The 17,018-nt window shown below is 41.9% G+C and overlaps 1 protein-coding gene across 2 annotated transcripts in view; it reads right to left on the bottom strand.

Annotated features, from left to right (window-relative positions):
* SHROOM3 (shroom family member 3) overlaps nt 1–17,018 on the bottom strand; it is a 322,222-nt gene that overhangs the window by 235,787 nt on the left and 69,417 nt on the right. The window lies entirely within an intron of this gene.

The following is a 17,018-nucleotide window of genomic DNA, read 5'->3' as shown; positions in this document are numbered from 1 at the left end:
GGCTGCATGAAACACTCAAAAATAAAGCAAATGATGTCTTACTGACTTGAACATCATTATTTTCTTCCAAGATATTTTATTTAGGTCCCAGCCATTTAGGCCAGTTTCCAGAGTGACTTAATATGTTTGTAATAGCAACATTTTGAAATGTTAATTCTGAAAATTGTATGTGTCTCTTTCAATAAACATCCAGCCTTGCTTAAAACCCCAGGGCTTATTGCCTGTAACTCTGCTTCTGCTCATTGTATTTAATCATTGGTCACTATTTTCACAAAGATTCTCAACTTTAATCAAATCCTTAAAGGGAATGTCAGACATTAGGTCACGAACGATTTCAAACATAAAAGGCTCTTGTTATAGAACCAAATACTAATGAAGCCATGTGACTTAGCAAACTCTCCTGAGTTGAACGGCAGCTCCAGAAAGCTACCCGGGATCCAAAAATGATGGACCCTGACTGCTTTAATAGAAGTGGTCGATTCTCACACACAGGAGAATGTTCTTCTATGATTTGTGGTTCCTAGTTTTAGGTGCTCAGATACGGGGGGAAAGCTGTAGTGATTGTTCTAATTGGCTTGGTCTGAGTTAACGTCACACGTTGAATGAGGCACAGGCATAACCACACCGGTAAAGACAGTTGATGAACTCCCCTCTGCTTCCGTGTTTACAGGGTACCGCACGCAGCTCATGGAAGATTGGGTGGCGTTAATAGAAATTTACTGAGTAGAAAACTGTGATCCATAGACAGCGCCTGTAGCACCGTATCCGCTCCCGGACATCATTCTAACAGAGAATGGGGACAGCCTGGATCACATTAGAGGAGTGTCATCTCGCAATGGTGTTAAGAGGGAAGTCTTAGGAGCCAAAGCACCTGGTTCAAAGTCAGGGTCTGTTACTTGCCAGCTGTATAACTCTGGGCACATTACTTAACCTCTCGGTGCCTCGTGTATAAAATGGGGATAATACCAATACTTACTTCATAGGGTTGTTATCAGATATTTATGAGTTAATATATATAAGCTGCTTAAAATGACACCTGGCATATAATATGTAACCAATAAGTGTTGATTATTTATTATTTCTAGTGTCATCATTATCATCACCAGCATCATCAGGAACAAATGGTGAGAAGAAAGCAGGGGACAACGAGACGTGTAGGGACATAACTTGTGTCTTCAAAGGCTTGAAATGCTACCAAGAGGAAGAGGGATTAGATGATTTCCATGTGACTCTGGGAGCACATATACTACATCAAAGGGTATAAATTACAGGAATTCAGAATCATGGGGAACATGGCAACAGGAATTCAGAATACATGGGGAACATCGTTTCAGTGGTTGGAATTATCTGACGATCAGAGGCTTGCTCTTAGTGAGAGGTGTCCTAGGTCACTGGGGTATTCAATCCCACCCTGGATGGTCCTTTGGGATTTAAGAGTTAGCTGGAAGACTAAATCAGATGATTCAAAAGAGCCTAGCCTTGTGAGTCTCTCCTCAAATACACCATTACAGCATCAACCAGAATTTTAAAGAATGAGTAAAATATAAGAAACTCTACAGAAATGAAAAACTCCTCTGTTGCAGTAATGTCACACCTTACATCTCCCAAAGCCACTCATTCGTCATTCTTCCCATTTCTACCAGATACCCACACAAACAGGAAAGAGCTGCAGTAAAGAGATTTCAACGGACTAATACATTCAGATGCACCTACAAAAACATAAGAGGCACCTTGTCTCATAGGAGTTTAATTTCTAAAATCCATCAGTGTATATGGTAAAAATCACATATAGACAAAATTGCCCAGAGAAATCTAGGAAGGCTCCACCTTGGCAACTGCCTCTTTGTAAGCCCAGCACAGTTTCCCTCCAGTGTTGGAAATGATGTCTACTTTTCTGACACAGCATTAAATAAAAGAGTTGGCTTGAATTCAAGTGCCAAGTTCTATGAAAAACATATATATTCAAAGAGTACACTTAGTCAGGGGGAAGAGATATTTGTTCTGTGGGGAGAAGAGACCAAGGAGACTCATGTCACCCACGCATTCTCATGTTAGGACACATACTCAGTAGGTGGAACGTCAAGATGAATTCATTGCCCCATTTATATTGCTATTTTTCTATTTCTTGGCTTTTTTCCTACTTATCCAAGTGCACAGAGTTGCAGTTGCTGAAGTTAAATGCATTCCTCTGAACATTTAGGAGCAAGCCAGGGCTTCTTAGTCAGCAATCACTCTCTTTCAGTCCACGGTTTCTATGACTACTCGCTGGTCCCTGGAAATGCACTTGATTACTTATCCAGCACCCTCCTTTCTTCCAGGAAAGGCATCCTTTCTTTGAGGGGGGCTGCCCCTTCCCCACTGCAGTCGGTGATTCTAGGCTGCCACGAACCATTGTGCCTCACTGGCCACCTGAGAAGGCATGTGACCCAAGCTGGTCCAATTAGAAGCCTCCCCTGGGATTTCTGCACTTGCAACCAGAGGCTAGTTCTCAGTCTATGGGTTTTAGGAAGACAAAGAAGCAGAGAGAGACAGTGTTGAGAGATGGAGAAAGGGTTCCTGGCTCCATTCCTTGCCCTGGTCCCAGTAATTGCTATGGTCCAGCATGCCCCTGCCCTTCCCATGATGACCCAATAAAAATCTTTTTGCTTAACTGGGTTTACATTACTTCCAATAAAAGGAGTTTCAATACAGCCCTCGGGAATTTGATTCCTTGATCGGCACTGATCTCAATATTCTCTAGGTAAATGAGAGAGTACACAGAAATAGGCTTGGATGCCTGGTCCCATACTTGATACAGCACATGTTTGGAAATATGTTCATTTTTAGGCAGGTTCCGTAGAGCCCTGCCAAATATGAAGTGTTGTTTCAAATCCTTTCAAATTATTTAGAGTATCTAATACATGGAAGGAAGGAAGGAAGGAAGAAGGAGAGAGAAAGAAAAGAAAGAAAGAAAGAAAGAAAGAAAGAAAGAAAGAAAGAAAGAAAGAAAGAAAGAAAGAAGAAAGAAAGAAAGAAAGAAAGAAAGGAAGGAAGGAAGGAAGGAAGGAAGGAAGAAAGAAAGAAAAAAGAAAGAAAGAGTGAAAGAGAGAGGAAAGAAAGAAAGAAAGAAGAAAGAAAGAAAGAAAAAGAAAGAAAGAAAGAAAAAGAGTGAAAGAGAGAGAGAAAGAGAGAGGAAAGAAAGAAAGAAGAGAGAAAGAAAGAAAGAAAGAAAGAAAGAAAGAAAGGAGGGAAGGAAGAAAAAGAAAGATGGAGGAAGGAGGGAAAATGAAAGGAAACTGTGGCTTAATGAGAGCCCACTCTGCTTTTGCCTCTGTCTTTCAAAGTCTTCAGAAAAAAAGGCTCTTATTTAACCACAACGAGCATTTCCTGGGTGCCTGTTGTGCGCAGGTGCTGACGTGGGCTGGAGGAGAACTAACCACATGGACACACGCAGTCCCTGCCCTCACGGTCTCAGCACCCAAAGGATCCTTGAGTTTGAGCCTCCTCACATTTACCTCTAACAGGTTCATTCATTCTTTTCCCCCTATTTATCGGAAACTGAGATAATTTGATATGATTCTTAAGAGTCTTGCTCTCACTCTTCAGTAGGAACACACAATAGCAAAATAACCATCGCGCAATTTCTGAGAATTATGTGAGTAGACATTGCCTTAAACTAAATAAATCTCCCACTTTCAAAGTTGTCTTTCTGGATTGAAAAAATACAAAGCTGAATTAAGGAAACTTACCACCAAAAGTTCACAGCATTTACTTTGGAAGGAAAAAGGCTTCACATCCCCTTCCTACATGCAGTGTAGTAGACCGTTCGGTCTAATTCCTTTTACAGAGGCCTTGGTTCCACAAGTGGTCCAGGCTCACGTGGTTACAAGTTCCTGGCCCAGGTCCTACTCTGCAAACCCCTGGTCTTTTCCTCTCTCTGCTAGTGAACACAAGCCCTCATGGATCTTGGAATTAACAGAACAGATCCCAGGATGTTGAAGAAATTTCCAAGCTGACCTCAGCCACTGACTGAAGCCTTTATGTCCAAAAAGAAACCCTAAAAATTCTCTAGTAAATCAGCAACTCAACCAAGAGAAATGCTTGAAACTTCACTTGCATGGACAAGAATCCAAAATCTTATCTCTCCATCTAGCACATCATCTGAAAACACGTCAAGTCAGCCAGAGAGGAATTCTGAGAAGCCACCCGGCCAGGGCTTAGACTAGCAGAGCCGAGTACAGTCTACCAGGCATGCAGGCTTAGGAATGTTCTGTACTTGGGATGCAGTTTTACTGCTGGGGATGGGGGAGGAGGGAGGGAGGGAGGAGGCCTCTCAGGACATCCTGTCTTTAATAGCCCAGGTAATTTGCCTACACCTATTCAATGCCCACTGCGAGTAAACTGGGGTGACTTGCCAGTTCCTAGACAATAAGGGCGTTGTGCAGGATAGGCAAATACACAAACTCTTCTCTACCTGTGCCCATGGCAGGCATGTTCAAAGCTCAGACTCCTTTTATACCAGGGAAGCCCAGGCACTTGACACTTAGAAGAAACCTTATTACTACCTTTGAATTTGTCCTTTGGGCACTGAGTATCTAATCCCTTTGTAAGATGGGGGGTGAGAAATTTACCAGTTCTGCTGTGTAGCACCAGGAATCCTGTTTGAAGACAGTTTTAATGAGAATGAAATGAATAGAAGTCTCACAGGGTGGGAGAGGATTTTCTCAAGTGAGGACCTCAGTAATTCATCATTGAATGCTGGGTATGATGAGAGTTTGGCTAGAAATAAACCTGCGTCGGCTAGCTCAGAGGAGGTTCCCAAGCCTCCCCGTAAAACTTTTTTTCACAGATTTCCCTTGTGTTTGTGGGACTGGGACCGGCACTGGAGGTAGCAGATGTGATTCATGAAAGGACCAGGACCAGAACCTCAGAGAACCAGGACTGAAGACCAAACTCAAGTGCATTTATTGACTGGACTTTCCCCAGGAAAGGGCACTGGGAATGTACACTGAGACTTTGTATTTCTGTGATGTGCTTATTGCATAATATCTATTGGCCAATGGTTTGGTTTCCTTTTTTAAAAAAAATAATACTCTTGGGCTTCCCTGGTGGCGCAGTGGTTGAGAGTCCGCCTGCCAATGCAGGGGACACGGTTCGTGCCCCGGTCCGGGAAGATCCCACATGCCACGGAGTGGCTGGGCCCGTGAGCCATGGCCGCTGAGCCTGCACGTCCGGAGCCTGTGCTCCGCAACGGGAGAGTCCACAACAGTGAGAGGTCCGCGTACCGCAAAAAAAATAAATAAATAAATAAATAAAATAATACTCTTTTGTTCATATAGCGTGATTAAAATGCTGTTACTGGAGATGATGCTGACCCAGGCCATTCCGTGCAGGGATTCTTCCCAGTGCCCAGGTTGGGGCTCAGGTAAAGTAAAACCTGATGGCCTTGCAAGGGAACCCCAGTCCTTCACACCCCAAGCATCTCAGCTTACAGCTTCATCTACTATCAACACCGGGAACCAATAGGGCAAGGACATAGCATGATTTGGACTTTAGAAATATCATTTTTGTAATATGAAGGATGGATTTTAGGGGAGCATGATTAGAGACTAGAAAATTTATTACAAAGCTACTGTAATTGATCAGGCTAGAGATGAAGAGAGAATGAGCAAGAGAAAAGATTTGTTCTCATTTTCTTTCTTGTGCCAGGTGTTTTCTGTCTTTCCTCAATGCTTTATTTTAATTGAAATTGGGTTATATTTTAAAGGTTTCTTTTTTTTAAATCTTTTTTTTTATATAAATTCGTTTTATTTATTTATTTATTTGGCTGCGTTGGGTCTTCGTTTCTGTGCGAGGGCTTTCTCTGGTTGTGGCGAGCAGGGGCCACTCTTCATCGCGGTGCGCAGGCCTCTCACTGTCGCGGCCTCTCCTGTTGTGGAGCACAGGCTCCAGAGGCGCAGGCTCAGTACTTGTGGCTCATGGGCCCAGTTGCTCCGTGGCATGTGGGATCTTCCCAGACCAGGGCACAAACCCATGTCCCCGCAGGCGGACTCTCAACCACTGCGCCACCAGGGAAGCCCTAAAGGTTTCTTGAATAAAGTTTCAAGCTTCATATTTTATTGTGATATAATTTACGTACTATAAAATTTTTTAAATACCAAAAATTCGCCCTTTTTAATTGTACAATTCAGTATATTCACATTGCTGTGCAGCCATCATCACTATCTAATTTGGGAACATTTTGATCACCCCCAAAGAGAGCCCATATCCACTACTGGTCACTCCCCATTCTCCCCTACGCCCAGACCCTGGCAATCACTAATCTACTTTCTACCTCTATAGATTTGCCTATTCTGGACATTTTATATAGATGGAGTCATACAATATGTAGCCTTTTGTGTCTGGCTTCTTTCACTTAGAATAATATGTTCAAGGTTCATCCATGTTGTAGCATGTGTCAGTACTGCATTCCTTTTTTATGGCTGAATAACATTCCATCATATGCATATACAAACTTAGGTTATCCGTCAACAGTTAACAGACATCTGGGTTTCCCTCCCCACTTTTTGGGAATTATGAATAGTGCTGCTATAAACATTCATACGAACATTTGTGTGGATATATGTCTACATTCCTCTTGGGTATTATTTCTAAGAGTGGAATTCCTGGTCTCAGGGTAACTCTATTAACTTTTTGAGGTTCCAAATGATTCTCCAAAGCGGCTGCAAAATGTTACTATGCTTCATATTTTCTCCTTAAATATTTAGCCAGTGAATGGCTTTCAGAAATTAAAAAAAAAAACAAAACTCAATTAAGTTGCCCCTTGCTTCCCATCAACCCTTCATTGATTTTTTTTTTAACATCTTTAACATCTTTATTGGAGTATAATTGCTTCACAATGGTATGTTAGTTTCTGCTTTATAACAAAGTGAATCAGTTATACATATACATATGTTCCCATATCTCTTCCCTCTTGCGTCTCCCTCCCTCCCACCCTCGCTATCCCACCCCTCTAGGTGGTCACAAAGCACCGAGCTGATCTCCCTGTGGTATGCGGCTGCTTCCCACTAGCTATCTATTTTACATTTGGTAGTGTGTATATGTCCATGCCTCTCTCTCACTTTGTCACAGCTTACCCTTCCCCCTCCCCATATCCTCAAGTCCATTCTCTAGTAGGTCTGTGTCTTTATTCCCGTCTTGCCCCTAGCTTCTTCATGACCCTTTTTTTTTTCTTAGATTCCATATATATGTGTTAGCATACGGTATTTGTTTTTCTCTTTCTGACTTACTTCACTCTGTATGACAGACTCTAGGTCCATCCACCTCACTACAAATAACTCAATTTCGGGGCTTCCCTGGTGGCACAGTGGTTGAGAGTCCGCCTGCTGACGCAGGGGACACGGGTTCGTGCCCTGATCCGCGAAGATCCCACATGCCGCGGAGAAGCTGGGCCTGTGAGCCATGGCCGCTGAGCCTGCGCGTCCGAGCCTGTGCTCCGCAACGGGAGAGGCCACAACAGTGAGAGGACTGCGTACCGCAAAAGAAAAAAAAAAACAAAAAAAACCCTCAATTTTGTTTCTTTTTATGGCTGAGTAATATTCCATTGTATATATGTGCCACATCTTCTTTATCCATTCATCTGTTGATGGACACTTAGGTTGCTTCCATGTCCTGGCTATTGTAAATAGAGCTGCACCTTCACTGATTTTTAATGTGGGTCATTGGTTCTCAATCCACTCAAGTGTTCTCCCCTGCTCCAGGAGCTGCAGCAGTGGAACTCTGTAAATGATCGGTTAATGACTGTACAGCAGCGGATCATTTTTCAAAGATCAATGTCTGACCCAGATAAGAAAAAGCAAAGTCCCCAAGTCTTCTAAATTTCCCCCTTATCCTTAGCATTTTCTCAGTGCTTACCAGGTAAGGTCAGAGATTTGTCTCTGTGGATGTTTGCTAAAGACAATGAAATCATTTTCTCTTAAAGCCTTTACTTCAGCAATTACCCAGCTCTCCTTTCCCCCTCGAAGTAACTGCCTGTAAATGTGATCAACAAGATAGAAATATTGTCTTTCCCCCGAACGTTAGAACTGGAATCAGCCACCAGCTTCCCCTTCTCCCACAGCCAGCCTGAACAGATTTTTCTTGTGTTCAGCTGGGATTCTCTCCCTTAGAGGGTACAGCACACATGAAAACATCTATTAGGGAGTCATGAAAGGCGTGGCAGTACAACAATGCCACGGAGGGTCCTCTGAGGTCAGTGGGAATCCAGGATGAGCCTTTGACACAGAATCAACCACCTGCCCCAGTTCCCCAGATGGGAGATGGGAGCCCAGCATCATTCAGGTAACTTAGCACCGGGCTGTCCTGGGGCAGGTGGCTCGCCCCAAAGTGCCAAAGCATTTTACAGGACTTGTTCACACAGATGTGGGTGCGCTTACGGTTTGGGTACTTTTACGAAATTGCCAACAAAGTCAATGATGATCGATTCCCCTTCTGTCTTCCCATTTTCCGCCTTAGCCCCTCCATAAAGCTCTCCCCAGTTAGTGACAATTCAGGTCTGTGATAAGGTCTTTACCGAACTTTCTGCTAATTCCCCCTCCCTGGAAATGCCTCACCAACTTGTAAGAGAAATGTGTGACTCAGCGTTCACGGCAGCGCTCCCCCTGCCTGGCCCGTTAAGGCCACGTTAGGTTTTCTTTCCTCTCCCTACCCGCACTCATTTTGGAGGTAATTTGGGTAGTGCCTCCCCCAAAGGCCATCAAATTCAAAGGTTAAGCATTTTCCCTCTTTCTCCCTTGACCCCAAGCACCCTGCAAAGGGTATGACCTCTAAAGCCGGCATGAAAAACAAGGGAATTTTGATAAAATAGTCCACATTCCAAATCTACTAGTTTTCCTCTCTGCTTTCCTTGATTAATCTGTTCTTACCACCTAGCAGGAAGAAAAGGAAAGGAGAACTTTCTCTGAAAATCAAAGCTCAGTTCATGGCCTGCCCTCCTTTCTCTTGTCTGGAGATGCCGTCCCCAAGATCTGAAGCAACCCAAGGATCTGTAGAAATTCAGTCAATCTCTCTTTACCATCATGAGCAGCGAATCTCAGAAACTGAGTCGAGTGCCACTGAGGAGGATGCTAAACGCAGCCTCAAGTTGCTCGAATCGTACGGCATATGTTGAAACCACTGAACAACTTCATCCTGGTATTTATGTGTCCATTTCCTTCTAGTCTACGTGCCAACTCTTTAACTTGACCCTTGCCACTACCTTTTTAGCCCTTCCATTCTATGTCCACCTGCCCCACTCAGGCCAACCTCTGTCGTGACGTCCTCTAGGTCCTTGGAGAAGGGTGATCTTCCTATTTAGGCCTCACACCACTCCCTTTGTCCTCCGGTTGAAATTCCTCTGCTAAAGGTCACCCAACCTGCACCTGAAGCAGGCTCCTGACCTCTGCCCCTAGGGATCCTTGGAGGCACGTTATCTAGATTCTGAGGGCAGCTCCCTTATTCTGTTTCTGCAACAGTGTTGCCCATCCCGCTCCGTGCTCTGCTTCCCGTCTTCTCCCCACCCCTTCCCAGCCCACCTGGCCAGGGGCCACCAGCCAGCGAAGGATCACAGTGTCCCAACACCCAGCTCTGCCTCTCCTATCACCGTTTGTAACTGGGACACATTGGAACAGAACGGTGACACAAGACTGTTTTATTTGAAATTTATTTTCCTGGGTGAGCACTGCCAGGGCTCCATACCTCAAATCCTCCCAGATCCCAGAAGAAAGAAGTTTTTGTTTGCACCTTGCAAAGCACACAGTTGCCAGCCTGCCATGTAGCCCCCAGCTGATCACAGGCGAGAACTTAGCAGGTATTCTGAGAAGCCACAGCCGTGATGGAAAAGGCCTTGGGGAAGGGTGGTGTGTGTGTGTGTGTGTGTGTGTGTGTGTGTGTGTGTGTGTGTCTATGTCTGTGTGGGTACGGGGGCAGTGCAGCACTGAATGGTGGGTCCGTACCTTCTGTGGACATATTGGAAAAACAAGAAAATCCTGATTATAGTGATATAAGCATCATTCTAGGGATATTAAACCTTGGCCTCTCAGAAACCACTAGAAGCAGGTGGTGATCTTAAGCCATTTGCATCCTTTATTTTGTAACACGGTGTAAACTGGGGAATATCAGCGCATCCTACCCGTTGTAGCAAACGGCAGCCAAGAGTGTTGTCTTTTGCTGCCACCTTGTGTTTAAGAGAAGAAAGTCTAAATTCATGGAGTTGCCCTGGCAGTGAGAAACCAGCATTTTCCAGCTGGAAGAGACCCTAGAAATTCTCTAGTCCAATTCCCTTCAATTCACGGATAAGGAGACCAAGACCCAAACTGGAACAAGAGGCCCTTCCTCCTTCCCCTGGGCCACCCCACTTCGCTGGGCAATTACACGCACAGCATATGCACTCAGGTCAAGTCCTCAACAACTCAGGCCATCCACGTATACGGCAGCAAAAAATCAGTGTGTCTAAATCTGTACCTGTCTCATCCAGTAAACACATTTCCAAGGGATTGCAGTCATGGGTGACAGGGCCAAGTAAACAATAATAAGAGCTAACATTTACAGACTACTCACTATGGATCAGGAACTATGTGAAACAATGTACCTATTCTCTCAATTCTTCCAGTCACCCTATGAAGCAACAACTATTTTATCTCCATCTTAAAATTAAGGAAACTAGGCTTAGAGTGGTTAAGTAACTTGCCCAAAGTCACACAGCCACATCTGGCAGAGAGAGAATTCAAATCCAGATCTGTACTGTACAAAATCTATGCTTTTAACTCTTCATCATTATTCATCACCTGATGTCACCCCATATAGCTTCACTTCACAAGAAAGGTTCAGACTAGGAGAGAACCCCTAAGGGCCCCGTTTACTTATGACCTTTCTTTGTTTGCATCCTGTGATCTCCCTTCCTTTTGCTCTCCTGTCCTCTGGTCCCCAGACCAGCAGCTTCCCCATCATTCACAAACTTGTTAGAAATGCAAATTCTCAGCCAGCACTCCAGCCCAACTGAATCAGAAAGTCTAGAGGCTGGGCCTGACAACTGGAGTTTAACAAACCAGCAGGGTATTCTGAGGCGCTCAAGTTTGTGATGCGCTTCTAAAGAACATCTAGGGACTTCAACAATGCTATGATGTTAAGGAAAGAATAGACATAGTAATTTAGATCTCTGTCTAACAGCAGAAAACAGAGAGAATGTGTTTATCAATAATTTAGGTAAGAGACTTCCCTGGTCGTCCAGTGGTTAAGACTTCGCCTTCCAATGCAGGGGGTGAAGGTTCGATCCCTGGTCAGGGAGCTAAGATCCCACATACCTCATGGCCAAAAAACCAAAACATAAAACAGAAGCAATATTGTAACAAATTCAATAAAGACTTTAAAAATGATCCACATTAAAAAAATCTTAAAAAAAAATAATTTAGATGAGGCCAAAGTCTAATCTTATTTAAATAGCTAGAGGGAAAAGACTCCTGGAATTTTTGCAGTTTCCTCCAAATCCCCCTTGACTCCTTGCCTTTTGGCCTTGAGAGATAAGGGTCTGCCACCCACCAAGGGAAGCAGAAAAGGAAGAGCTGCCTCTGGGCACAGGAGGAACCAAGAGAAGAGGAGTTAAACCCCCATCCTGGGGCTGGTGTTCAGCACCACCATCATAACGTTTCTACTTGGTAAGGGCAGAGGGGGGCGACACTGGCAAATTGCTTATCAGTAAAGCTCCCAGGGCTTTTGGACGCTGTTCTAAATTCTCAAAGCACTTTTTTTTTTTTCGTGGCTTGAGGGATCTCAGTTCCCCGACCAGGGACTGAGCCCAGGCCCTCAGCAGTGAAAGTGCAGACTCCTAACCACTGGATCACCAGGGAATTCCCTCAAACCACTTTTTTTTTTTTTTTTTACATCTTTATTAGAGTATAATTGCTTTACAATGGTGTGTTAGTTTCTGCTGTATAACAAAGTGAATCAGCTATACATATACATATGTTCCCATATCTCTTCCCTCTTGCATCTCCCTCCCTCCCACCCTCCCTATCCCACCCCTCTAGGTGGTCACAAAGCACCCAACTGATCTCCCTGTGCTCTGCGGCTGCTTCCCACTAGCTATCTACCTTACGTTTGGTAGTGTATATATGTCCATGCCACTCTCTCACTTCGTCCCAATTTACCCTTCCCCCTCCCCGTGTCCTCAAGTCCATTCTCCACGTCTGTGTCGTTATTCCTGTCCTGCCCCTCAGAAACATTTTTTTTTTTTTAGAATCCATATATATGTGTTAGCATGTGGTATTCGTTTTTCTCTTTCTGACTTACTTCACTCTGCATGACAGACTCTAGGTCCATCCACCTCACTACAAATAACTCAATTTCGTTTCTTTTTATGGCTGAGTAATATTCCATTGTATATATGTGCCACATCTTCTTTATCCATTCATCTGTCGATGGACACTTAGGTTGCTTCCGTGTCCTGGCTATTGTAAATAGTGCTGCAGTGAACGTTGTGGTACATGACTCTTTTTGAATTATGGTCAAACCACTTTTTTTTTTTTTGTTGCGGTACGCGGGCCTCTAACTGTTGTGGCCTCTCCCGTTGCAGAGCACAGGCTCGGACTCACAGGCTCAGCGGCCATGGCTCATGGGCCCAGCCGCTTTGCGGCATGTGGGATCTTCCTGGACCGGGGCACGAACCCGTGTCCCCTGCATCGGCAGGCAGACTCTCAACCACTGAGCCACCAGGGAAGCCCCAAACCACTTTTTAATAACGTATTTTTCTGGCGATAAAAGTAATTCAAGTTAATAGTCCTAAAACTTCAGAAAAATAAGGAAACTATAAAGAAAGTTAAAATCATCATTCTCCTATTCATCATATGATAACATTCATCATTGATGATGAATCATATGATGAATGTTATCGTATGATGAATAGGAGAATGATGATCCTATTCATCATATGATAACATCATATTCATCAATAGTGATAACATTATTAACAATTTGGTATATTTTCTGCCAGCCTTTTTCTATGCATAAGTATTTTTAATGGCACATTTAAATTGATTTCAACATTTTTGTACTATAAAGTAATACTGATGTGGTCTTTACGTGTAAATTTTTTTCTGGATATTAGAATTTTTATGATAGATTTCTAAAAGGGGAATTATAAGGTTAAAGATTATAATCTTTACTGAGGCTTTTGTTATTGGCATACTGATTTTCAGAGCACATGTACCATTTTACAGACACATCAGTAGTACATAAAGTACCCATTTTGACCCTTCCTCATCAACAATGGGCATGTTCAGATTTTCTCAGCTTTGCTGAGAGTAACCTGAATTTTGGCAATAGTCACGGATTTGGAAGATAAGAACAACATGTGTCCCATCATCCTTCTCTCTCTGAGAATTCCAGACATAGGGTAACCTAAATGATTAGATAAGAACAAGTTCACTTTGGGATATATTAAACTTTATGTGGAAAAAAATTAGGTGAGTGTCCAAAAATTCTCAATGGAGTATTTTTTTTTTTTAACATCTTTATTGGGGTATAATTGCTTTACAATGGTGTGTTAGTTTCTGCTTTATAACAAAGTGAATCAGTCATACATAAACATATGTTCCCATATGTCTTCCCTGTTGCGTCTCCCTCCCTCCCACCCTCCCCATCCCACCCCTCCAGGCTGTCACAAAGCACCGAGCCAATATCCCTGTGCCATGCGGCTGCTTCCCACTAGCTATCTACCTTACTGCGTTTGTTAGTGTGTATATGCCCATGACTCTCTCTCGCCCTGTCACAGCTCACCCTTCCCCCTCCCCATAACCTCAAGTCTGTTCTCTAGGAGGTCTGCGTCTTTATTCCTGCTTTACCCCTAGGTTCTTCATGACATTTTTTTCTTAAATTCCATATATATGTGTTAGCATACGGTATTTGTCTTTTTCTTTCTGACTTACTTCACTCTGTATGACAGACTCTAGGTCTATCCACCTCATTACAAATAGCTCAATTTCGTCTCTTTTTATGGCTGAGTAATATTCCATTGTATATATGTGCCACATCTTCTTTATCCATTCATCCGATGACGGGCACTTAGGTTGTTTCCATCTCCGGGCTATTGTAAATAGAGCTGCCATGAACATTTTGGTACATGACTCTTTTTGAATTTTGGTTTTCTCAGGGTATATGCCCAGTAGTGGGATTGCTGGGTCATATGGTAGTTCTATTTGTAGTTTTTTAAGGAACCTCCATACTGTTCTCCATAGTGGCTGAACCAATTCACATTCCCACCAGCAGTGCAAGAGTGTTCCCTTTTCTCCACACCCTCTCCAGCATTTATTGTTTCTAGATTTTTTGATGATGGCCATTCTGACTGGTGTGAGATGATATCTCATTGTAGTTTTGATTTGCATCTCTCTAATGATTAATGATGTTGAGCATTCTTTCATGTGTTTGTTGGCAGTCTGTATATCTTCTTTGGAGAAATGTCTGTTTAGGTCTTCTGCCCATTTTTGGATTGGGTTGTTTGTTTTCTTGTTATTGAGCTGCATGAGCTGCTTGTAAATTTTGGAGATTAATCCTTTGTCGGTTGCTTCATTTGCAAATATTTTCTCCCATTCTGAGGGTTGTCTTTTGGTCTTGTTTATGGTTTCCTTTGCTGTGCAAAAGCTTTGAAGTTTCATTAGGTCCCATTTGTTTATTTTTGTTTTTATTTCCATTACTCTAGAAGGTGGGTCAGAAAGCATCTTGCTTTGATTTATGTCATGGAGTGTTCTGCCTATGTTTTCCTCTAAGAGTTTGATAGTTTCTGGCCTTACATTTAGGTCTTTAATCCATTTTGAGCTTATTTTTGTGTATGGTGTTAGGGAGTGATCTAATCTCATACTTTTACATGTACCTGTCCAGTTTTCCCAGCACCACTTATTGAAGAGGCTGTCCTTTCTCCATTGTACATTACTGCCACCTTTATCAAAGATAAGGTGTCCATATGTGCATGGGTTTATCTCTGGGCTTTCTATCCTGTTCCATTGATCTATCTTTCTGTTTTTGTGCCAGTACCATACCGTCTTGATGACTGTAGCTTTGTAGTATAGTCTGAAGTCAGGGAGCCTGATTCCTCCAGTTCCTTCTTTCGTTCTCAAGATTGCTTTGGCTATTCGGGGTCTTTTGTGTTTCCATACAAATTGTGAAATTTTTTGTTCTAGTTCTGTGAAAAATGCCAGTGGTAGTTTGATAGGGATTGCATTGAATCTATAGATTGCTTTGGGTAGTAGAGTCATTTTCACAATGTTGATTCTTCCAATCCAAGAACATGGTATATCTCTCCATCTATTTATATCATCTTTAATTTCTTTCATCAGTGTCTTATAATTTTCTGCATACAGGTCTTTTGTCTCCTTAGGTAGGTTTATTCCTAGATATTTTATTCTTTTTGTTGCAATGGTAAATGGGAGTGTTTTCTTGATTTCACTTTCAGATTTTTCATCATTAGTATATAGGAATGCCAGAGATTTCTGTGCATTAATTTTGTATCCTGCCACTTTACCAAATTCATTGATTAGCTCTAGTAGTTTTCTGGTAGCATCTTTAGGGTTCTCTATGTATAGGATCATGTCATCTGCAAACAGTGACAGCTTTACTTCTTCTTTTCCAATTTGGATTCCTTTTATTTCCTTTTCTTCTCTGATTGCTGTGGCTAAAACTTCCAAAACAATGTTGAATAATAGTGGTGAGAGTGGGCAACCTTGTCTTGTTCCTGATCTTAGTGGAAATGCTTTCAGTTTTTCACCTCAATGGAGTATTTAAAGAGCCTAAGAAGTACCTGCTAGTTATCCTTACTAACCCATCTACATAGAAATAACATTTTAAATGCTTTAAATCAGGATTTGAAAACTCAAACACTCTCAGGAGTCAGGCAGGTAGACAAATTAGTAAAACAGATCAGAGAAATAAAATGGACTGCAGTTTGCAGTAAACGTAGACTGTATATAGCAGAGGAAAGACAAATTCATACTTTAGAAAATAATCTATATACACTTGCATTGAGCAATCTGAAAGTCAATTTTAAGAAATAATTCCATTTATAATGGCATCAAAAAAGAAATGCTTAGGAATAAATTTAACAAAAGATGTACAAAACATATACTCTAAAAACTACAAAACATTGTCGAAAGAAATTAAAGACTTAAATGGAAGGTTAACCTATGTTCATGGATTGGAAGACAATATATTTAAGATGACAATATTTCCCAAATTGATCTATAGGTTCAATGCAATCCCTATCAAAATCCCATTTTGATTCTTGGCAGAAACTGACGAGCTAAGGCTAAAATTCATATATAAATTCAAGGAATCCAGAAGGTTCAAAATAATCTTGAAAAAGAACAAAATTGTAGAACTAACACTTTCTGATTAAAATTTACCATATGGTCTTTAAGACAGTATAGTACTAGCATAACGACAGACATAACTTGAATGAAATAGAATTGAGAGTCCAGAAATAAACCCTCACATTTATGGTCAATTGATTTTTGACAAGGGCACCAAGATAATTAAATGGGGAAAGAATAATCATTTCAACAACTAGTCCTGGGAAAACTGGATGTCCACGGGTGAAAGAAGAAGTTGAACCCTTACCTCATACCATATTCAAACATTAACTCAAAACATCACAGATCTAAATGTAAGAGCTAAACCTGTAAAGCCTTTAGAAGAAAATATAGGTGTAGATCTTCATGATCCTGAATTAGATCCTGAATGGTTTCTTGGATATAATAGCAAAAGCACAAGTAATAAAAGAAAAAAATGATAAATTGGACATTATCAAAATTTAAGACAGTTGTGTTTCAAATGACACCATCAAGAAAGTGCAAGGACAGCCCTCAGAATGGGAGAACATTTTTATAAGTCATATATCTGATAAGGGACTTGTATCTAGAATATATATATATATATATATATATATATATGTATATATATACATACATATATATAAAATTCTTAGAACTCAATAATAAAAAGACAACCCAATGTTTTAA

Source organism: Tursiops truncatus, chromosome 5 (genome assembly GCF_011762595.2).
Source record: "Tursiops truncatus isolate mTurTru1 chromosome 5, mTurTru1.mat.Y, whole genome shotgun sequence".
NCBI lineage: Eukaryota > Metazoa > Chordata > Mammalia > Artiodactyla > Delphinidae > Tursiops > Tursiops truncatus.
The sequence above is the reverse complement of the archived record's forward strand: the minus strand, read 5'-3'. Positions and strand labels throughout refer to the sequence as shown.